Consider the following 8,106-nt stretch of genomic DNA (forward strand, 5'->3'; position numbering starts at 1 on the left):
CACTTTTTTACAGATGTTGGAGGTGGGAGTTTCTCAATAACATCTACCTTTGCTTTATCTACTTTGATTCCATGTCTCGATATCTGATGCCCTAGAACAATCCCTTCTCATACCATGAAATGACACTTTTCCCAGTTATGTACTAGGTTTGTTTCCTCGTATCGCCTTAGTACCTTGGCTAGACTGGCTAGGAAATCGTCATACGTATCTCCAAATACTGAAAAATCATCCAAAAAAACTTCCAAATACTTCTCAACCATGTTAGTAAAAATAGACATCATACATCTTTGAAATGTAGCAGGTGCATACATAAACCAAATGGCATGCATCTAAATGCAAATGTACCATACGAGTAGGTGAATGTTGTCTTGTGATGATCTTCTGGTGCTACTGTAATCTAATAATACCCCGAGTATCAATCGAGAAAATAGTAGTAGTCTCGCCCCGCGAGTCTATCCAACATCTGGTCCAAAAATGGCAAAAGAAAGTGATCTTTCCTAGTCGCCTTGTTCAGCTTCTGATAATCGATGCAAATTCTTCATCCCGTAACCGTTCTAGTCAGTATAAACTCATTATTCTCATTTTCAATGACCATGATACCTCCTTTCTTTGGCACACACTGGACCGGACTTACCCATGAACTATCTGAGATGGGGTAAATTATATCCGCATCTAACCACTTACTGATTTGGTTCTTTACTATGTCCTTCATGATGGGGCTCAGTCTTCGTTGTCCATCGATTGTCCCTTTCTCGCCATCTTCTAGTATGATCTTGTGCATGCATACAGATGGGATAATACTCCAGATATCGACTATGGTCCATCCAATAGCCCTCTTGAATTGTTTCAACACCAAGATGAGTTTCTCTTCTTGCTCAGTAGTTAATTCTGCTGAAACAATCACAGGCAGAGTAGAAGAGTTACCTAAATAAACATATTTTAGATGTGAAGGTAGTACCTTGAGTTCTAATTTAGGTGGCTCCTCGATTGACGCTTTTGGTTGGGCATAATCCCTTTCCTCTAACTCCAAAGATTCAAAGCGAGATTGCGTAATAAATCCCCTTTGACTAGCTTCTAACAAAGCTAAGTACTTATCCTCCTCTTCATCATTCGAAGGATCTGATGTCAAAATTTGTTCCAACGGATCCTCCACATAGTTGAGCTCCTTTTCTACTATTAAATCTTCTAAATCAGATACTGCAGAACAATCATCAATTGTGTCAGGAAATCACATAGACTTAAAAACGTTAAATGTTACCTGATCATCCTGAACACGCATAGTAAGCTTGCCCTTCTGCACATCAATAAGGGTCCTTCCGGTTGCTAAGAACGGTCTTCCTAAGAAAATTGACACTTCTTTTTCTGCTTCAAAGTCTAGGATAACAAAATCAGCAGGGAAGATAAATTTATCTACACGTACCAATACGTCCTCGATTTTTCCTTCTGGATGTGCTAATGATTGATCTGCTAATTGAAGTGTAACCGTAGTATGTCTAACTTCACCTATCCCCAACTTTCTAAATATTGACATAGGCATCAAGTTGATACTCGCAGCCAAGTCACATAGTGTCTTACCACAATATGTTGTCCAATGTTGCAAGGTATGGTAAAACATCCAGGATCTTTCAATTTTGGTGGTAGTTTGTCTTGAAGATATGCACTGCATTCCTTCGTCAGAGCTACCGTATCAAATTCTCTGAGTCTCCATTTTTTGGACAGGATATCCTTCATGAATTTGATGTAGTTCGGTATTTACTCAAGTGCTTCACTCAACGGGATGTTGATATGAAGTTGCTTGAGTTCGTCTAGGAACTTTTTGAATTGAATCTCCTGCTTCTGCTTTTGAAGTCTTTGAGGGTAGGGTGGTGGTGGTTTTTTTACTGGAATTGGTTGATTCGTCTTATGTGGCAATTCTGCATCTGACGGGTTTGTTAGTTTATCAAAACTAGCTAGTTCTGTAATTGCATTGTCAAGTTTTACAGATTTTGGTTCTAGTGAAACTGGAATTTCAACGCTCAATTGAACTTCCTCTGATTCTTGAGCATCAGCTTGCTCCTTTTAAGCTTCAATGGTGTTGGGTTCTACTGTCTTTCCACTCCTCAATGTTAATGCTTTGCAATGCTCCTTCCCCGGATTCCTCAGATTTTTCGTATCACTAGGTAAAGCACCTTATGGTCGGTTCCTGAGTTCAGTTGCAAGTTGGCCCATTTGGTTTTCTAGGTTTTTCAATGTAGCTGCTTGGCTTTGGATTAAGGTGTCATTCTTAGCCATGTATGCCTTCAACATATTTTCTAAGCCATTGAATGGTTCAGCTTGGGTTGGTTTCTAAACTTGTTGGGGAAAACTTGGTGGCTGGGCTGATCTAGGTTGGGCGTAAGTATTACTGGTTCCAGCTCCTTGGTTACTCTAGGAAAAATTCAAGTGGTTTCGCCATGATGGGTTATAAAAATTGGATTGCAGTCCTTGCCTTCCTCGGTTTGGTTATAGTTACCTATGTAATACATGGATTCTGGGTTTGATGGACATCCTTCGAACAAATGTCCTTCCCCACAATAAACACAGGCTATATTTTCAAATTGATTTGGTGGCTGTGCTGCAAAACTGTTAGACCCATTAGTAGTAAGATTTTTAAGCATTGAAGATATTGATGATACTTGATATGCGAGTGAAGTAACAGCGTCTACATCATGTATTCTAGCAACTCGTCTTCCTAACGTTGCTCGGTTGGTTGGCCATTGGTAATTTTTGCTAGAAATCCTCTCGATAATTTCATAAACCTCATTATAAGACTTAGAAAGGAGAACACCATTAGCAGAAGCATCCACTACCATCCTCGTGTGAGCATTGAGACCATTATAAAATGTCTCAAGTTAGATGTAATGATGGATTCCATGATGAGGGCACTTTCATAATAACTCTTTGTACCTTTCCCATTCCTCATACAAGGACTCATCATCCATTTGTTGGAAGGAAGTGATCTCGTTCCTTAACTTAGCATTTTTGCTAGGAAGGAAATACTTCATAAGGAATTTTTCTGCTAACTCTTGCCATGTGGAAATTGAGTTCGGTGGCAGTGAGTTCAACCAGGCTCGAGCTCTGTCCCTTAGCAAATATGGGAATAGCTTCAATTGTAATGCATCTTCAGGCACTCTGGCTAACTTGAAAGAATAGCTCACCTCCATAAATAATCTTAAGTGTAGGTGAGGATCTTCGGTAGGCATTCCACTGAATTGGCCCACTGTCTGAAGTATCTGGAACATGAATGGCTTCAGCTCGAACTGTTGTGCCTCAATTTTGAGTCTCTTAATACCCAGATTAAGATCATTAAATACTGGCACGGCATACTGTCATAAAGCTCTATCCTTATCATCAGCAATAAGAACAGGATTTTGAGCAGGGTTTGCTCTGTTTCCTTGGATTGGATTTTCGAAGTTTATCTCTTCGGTCCTCCTCAGATTTGCTTGACTTTTTCGCTGTCGAAAAGTTCTTTCTATCTCAGGGTCTACAGGGAGTAGGTTAATAATTCGATCAATACTCATAAACACCTTAAATAAACACAGAAAAATTAATTAAGTTAAAAATTAAACAGAAAAAATAAACCAAAATGTAAACTAAAAAATTCATAAATAATGACTTTTTAAAACAGTCCCTGGCAATGGCGCCAACAACTTGGAATGACAGAAATGTGCAAGTGTACACAATCGCAACAAGTAATAAAGTGACAAGTAAATGTCGAGTTATCATACCCACAGGGACTGTGAAAAGGATTATTTATGAATGCAATTTAAAACACTTTGGTGAAGAAAAATATTTTGTTTAAAGAGGGTGATTAAAAACTTAAGAAAATTAAAATAAATAAAAAATGAAGTAAAAGAAAGTTCTAATGCACGATTTCAGAATAAGATTTAATCAAGATGATATAATTGTGTTAGATTAATTACACTTCTCATCTTAGAATTATTATGTTTATGTTGTTATGAATAAAATCACGGCAACCCTATAATTTGCTAACTTATGAACATACTTACATACCAAAATCCATTCATCTCTTGACATATCCCTATGTCAATTCAACGTACTAAACAGATTCTAGTAAGCAAAAATGTTAGTGCACATACATACTCATTAAACTAAACTAATCTCTTGCATATCCCTATGTCAATTCAAATGATTAATTAAATCTAACAAGCATATAAAAGACTATGTGAGGTAACAAGGTATCCCTACCTTGAAACAGTTTAATCACAATAATCTTGCAAGTTATTCAAGGCAATATCGCCAGAGACATTGCTAATTTAACCTTCAGCTACCTTAGAAGAATAAACATGCACTGATCAAGTACTGTGTCAATTAATTACAATTTCAATCCATTTAAATAATTAACCCATTAGTTTCCTTACAGTCATAACGCAAGAATAACTTAGGCATGATTTTACTTAATCAAGCATTTTACCGAGGCCTATAACAACATAAACACAATTTTAACAATTTAAGAAGACGAAATGCAATCAACCCAACACGAATTAAATTCAAGCTAAGCTAATTAAATTAACCATTCCAACAACATGAATACTCATAGATATGTTCATCATAACAACAACAAAAATTAAAGAGATAGGGAACAAGAAACAAATCTGGTGGTTTTCCGATGCTTGACTTGGTTGCTCCGTTCTTCCTTCTTGTTGTCCTCGCCGATCAAGGCTTCGATGAACACTCAATTGATGCTCCAAAATGGTTGAAGAGCACTCCTTTTCCAAGGGAAGAAATCGGCACAAGAGCACAGGAATTGAAATGGAAAAATAAGAGAAAAAGAATGAGAGATGAGAGAAGTGTTGTGAAATGAATGAGGAATGAATGAGATGCTTTGAATGATCAACCAAAGGGGGATTTTATAGATGAGTGTGGCATCTGAAATTTGCTAAAAATAGCAGACAAAGAGCCACCTCTTGGCCGGCCACCTATGTGGCAAAGTTGATGCTTTCAACTTTGCTAAAAATGGCTTGAGGTAAATCCAAAAATCCACCAATTGTGGAGTGGTTTGAATGCAACTTTGACAAGACTTCAATGGCTTCTTTGCAAGCTTAATTAATCAGCTAATAAGCTGATTTGGGTCAGCATATGGCCAGTTTTCGGCTGCCCAATCTTTGGCCGGTTCACTTCAATCGATTCGGTTCAACTGGACCACTTTTTCCATAATTAATTAATATTAATTTATTTAGCCCAAATTAAATTGGATATAAATTAAAATTAATTATATTATGAATTAATACACATAATTGGACCATCTTAGGTTGGAAATTTATTCGCCTTGATACTTCAAATTGCTTCTCAGTTTTGTGCTTAAAGTAGTGTCTGCCGAGCCATTTTTCACCATTTGCGCAATTCTGTCGAAAATAACCAAAATTACTTAAAATTAATTATAAAATTAACTAAAATTAATCATGTTCATATTTTAAGTATAATTTAATTATTTTATAAAAATTAATTATTTTTCGACAAGAATTTAATTGAAACGGTATGATTTTAAGCTAAAAAGGGTATGTAAAATGTGTAAATTTTCGTGTTTCCAGTCGTCCCCAGCCGAGCGACTTTGAGACCCAGTCTCGGTGGCAGGAAAAATTGGTGTCTCACTAGTATCTAGATTCGGCATACTGCTTAGAGAGGAAGACTCAGCTTGAGCCCCCTACGGCCTCTACTACGACCTCGAATACCAGGTTCACGAGTTCCACGAGCGTTCATTGTGTGATTCAAGTTTTATCTACATTAAAAGTTTTATGCATTAGTTCCAGTATTTATTAGCAGATGTTATATGCATAAATTATCAGCAGTTCAAATTTGTTTCCAAAAGTTTCAGCCTCTAACTACTCAGTACAGTTTCAGAAAGTACTAACTATAGTGTTTTCAGAGTTTTCTATCAAAAAGTTAAGAATTACTTACAGGGTTAGCGCCAGAGACTCAGTGTACCACATACTTCCCAATTAATCCAAAAATATTTGAAAACCAATTCTTTCTGAAATATAATTTTGAAACCCAAAATTCATAGCCCGAGTTTTGTAACCTGGTTCTAATACCACTAAATGTAACACCCTAAACTCGACCTAGACGTTATTAATTCAGAGATGTCACAAATAATGGGTTTTGAAAACGGAGTTGTTATGTTAAATCGTCTCAGTCTATTATCACTAAATCTTTTATAACCATAATTGAAAACATTAATTAACTGTTTTCTTTGCCAAAACTTATTTACAGTGGAAGTTTAATAAAACCGATACCTTTCAGAAACCGATTTGTATTTTTAGAAAAGACTTTATTTGTTTAAAACCATCGTTATCATAAAACATTTTATCAAAGCATGCAAGTTATCAAACAATCCAAAACCAAAAACCAACTATTAAAACAGAGAGTTCCAGAAATTACAAACTCTCACATAATCTGAAATTTAATATAAAAACCATAAATTATTAAATTAAAATAGTTTATGATAGACTAGCCACTGCTGAGTCCCTGTCGAATTGATCCGCCTAAGTCTTTGGATTACCTGGACAGAATAGACAAACAGATGTGAGTTTTCATAAACTCAGTGTGAACCGATCATAATTATGCATGCAAACATACAAAACTATATGCCCAGTTAGATACAGATACAGATTACAGATTCAGATATGCAAAATCCTACCCCCATCCTTTACACACCATCTCCGACCATCCCATCACACCATGTGGAGTTCAAAACACCTACCCAGCCCTACACAGAATGGTGTGCCCTTATGACACATGTCTGAATATACGCAGCCAAGCGGTCAGAAAACAGGCGATTAACGCCAAACAGAATACTTACTCCATACACAAAAATCTGATCCCAAAAACAAATATAGAAATCAAATACAGAAAAATAGATTAACATGCTCAACATGCTTGTAAAAATATATCGAAATAATCAAACATGCATAGTATTTACACACTCAAAACATAGTATTATACTATCAGATTCATAGTTATAAGGTTTGGTTAGCCCTTACCGACCATACGGTAGGCCTACAGTCGATCGGAGTGACCCGTACAACCCTAAGGAAAATTTTAGAATTATAGGCCTATATGCCCGTGCAGCTTACTCGTGTGGGCCCACATGCCTAGATCAGCCTTTGTCTGTGTGGCCCACAAGGCCTAGCCCAAAGTCCACACACCTGTGTGGCCTATATGCCCAACTTGACCTACCTCATATGGTCCACACGACCACGCTCTAGCCACCATACGGTCATGTCTTGCGCACGGCCATGCCTTCGTCGACCACATGGCCGTGTCTCACACACGGCCAACCATACGGGTGACCACACGCCCATGTGGCATCGATAGTTAGGTTTTTCAGCTTTCGTCGAAGCTCGTTTTTCTGTATTTTGGGTATACATTTGGTTCGTTTTCGATGCAAAAACACTCCCAAGACCACCAACACCTAAGATCAGAATACCCAACACCTTTAGTGACTAAAATAGAGTTAATTAAACTAAATTGATTGATGCCTAAAACTTACCACCATAAAAATTGACCACACATGAAAAGCTAAGCCGTTGAAGCATCAACCCCTACCCCATTGTCTTCTCCTATGCCACAGAATCCGCAGATTACTACCATTAATCAGCCATCAAAAGATTACACCAAAATTCCAAATCCAAAAGTTAGCAAAAACCCAACTTTACTCACCAAGCCAATTAACGAACACATTGAAACTCAATATGTATTTAGAAGAACAGATGGGGCACAGATTGAAGAGGAAAAACACGAAAGGAAAGAATAGAAGAACCAGAAAATTACGTTAGAAACTGTGGGGAAAGAAGCCAAAATTTTGAAAAAGAAAAGTTAATAAAAAGTAAAAAAAATAAGATAGCATATCCCTTAGTTTCCTCCCACTAAATCACAACCTCCTCAGACTTTTAACCCTAATGAAACACCATTAGACAATTGAGTAAAAATATATCATCCATGCTCGCGCCAAGATTCGAACACAAGACCTCCAAAACACAAACTCATTTAGCACTCCAACCAGCAGGCTCATTCTGATATGGATTAACAAACAATTTATCTTAAGGCCACTCATCAGGGGCAAGGTGT

General features: G+C 37.2%; 1 non-coding gene across 1 annotated transcript; it reads left to right on the plus strand.

The window, feature by feature from the left end:
- Positions 1-2,886: 2,886 nt before the first annotated feature.
- LOC121210391 (small nucleolar RNA R71) lies at positions 2,887-2,993 on the plus strand. The gene has a single exon (XR_005905504.1). It is a non-coding gene; the product is annotated as a small nucleolar RNA R71 (small nucleolar RNA).
- Positions 2,994-8,106: the final 5,113 nt, after the last annotated feature.

The sequence above is a fragment of the Gossypium hirsutum genome, chromosome A11, assembly GCF_007990345.1.
Source record: "Gossypium hirsutum isolate 1008001.06 chromosome A11, Gossypium_hirsutum_v2.1, whole genome shotgun sequence".
Taxonomy (NCBI): domain Eukaryota; kingdom Viridiplantae; phylum Streptophyta; class Magnoliopsida; order Malvales; family Malvaceae; genus Gossypium; species Gossypium hirsutum.